Source organism: Alligator sinensis, unplaced genomic scaffold (genome assembly GCF_000455745.1).
Source record: "Alligator sinensis unplaced genomic scaffold, ASM45574v1 scaffold938_1, whole genome shotgun sequence".
Classification (NCBI taxonomy): Eukaryota; Metazoa; Chordata; order Crocodylia; family Alligatoridae; genus Alligator; species Alligator sinensis.
The window spans coordinates 526786-527586 of NW_005842449.1; the positions used below are offsets into that span (position 1 = coordinate 526786).

At 34.3% G+C, this 801-nt stretch overlaps 1 protein-coding gene across 9 annotated transcripts in view; it reads right to left on the reverse strand.

The window, feature by feature from the left end:
* THSD7A (thrombospondin type 1 domain containing 7A) overlaps nt 1–801 on the reverse strand; it is a 555303-nt gene that overhangs the window by 73615 nt on the left and 480887 nt on the right. The window lies entirely within an intron of this gene.

Consider the following 801-nt stretch of genomic DNA (forward strand, 5'->3'; position numbering starts at 1 on the left):
TCTCTAGGGTCATGATAATTCATGTCTTCAGAATATATGCTTCCTAGGGTGAGTGTTTCTCAGCACTTTCAGCTCTAATTAGCAGATCGGGGGGAAAAAAACCCAGATGTGTGAAAAACAAACAGATCTGTGAAAATTCTTTGCAGGCTCACAGACAATGATGAAAATAAATCATCAGTTTTTGACTTGCTATGTGTAACAGTCACAACAAATTAAAAATGTGACCTGAAACAGCCCTCGCAGAACAGAAAATGGAAAATTTCACTGATGTTTAGTCTTTATTTCATAATTTTCTAAAGATAACTTCATATCCAATCAAGTGTTATTCCTCTTCCTCCTCTGCACTTTAAGGCAAATTTAGACATTTGGCCTAACCTTGCAACCAGGTGAGAAGCTTCTAAAGAAGACTGAATACTTAGTTCAAAGAGTGTAAAAAAAACTCAGTTGGGAAGGAAAGTGTTTCCTCATATCAATCACTTGTAACATTTTGATTTTTTTTTCCTCATTCCAAAATGTGACATATGGCAAAATATTAAACATTTTTTTACCAATCAATTCTCCCCTCTCCCACCAAAACCTTCCCCATATGGGTGGCATCTAATAATCTTGTTTTGATCATTTCAATCTTTTAAAATGTTTAGCCTGTTCAGTATAAACTAGCGGAAATTTCACAAAGAAAAACTGTACTGAAGCACAACTCTTTGTTTGAAAGAGTTTCAAAGAAGCTCAAAATAATTTGGCACTTCTGATTTACTTTTCAAATTTCTTTTTCTTGAAATGGGACATCTGATGACACTCTTT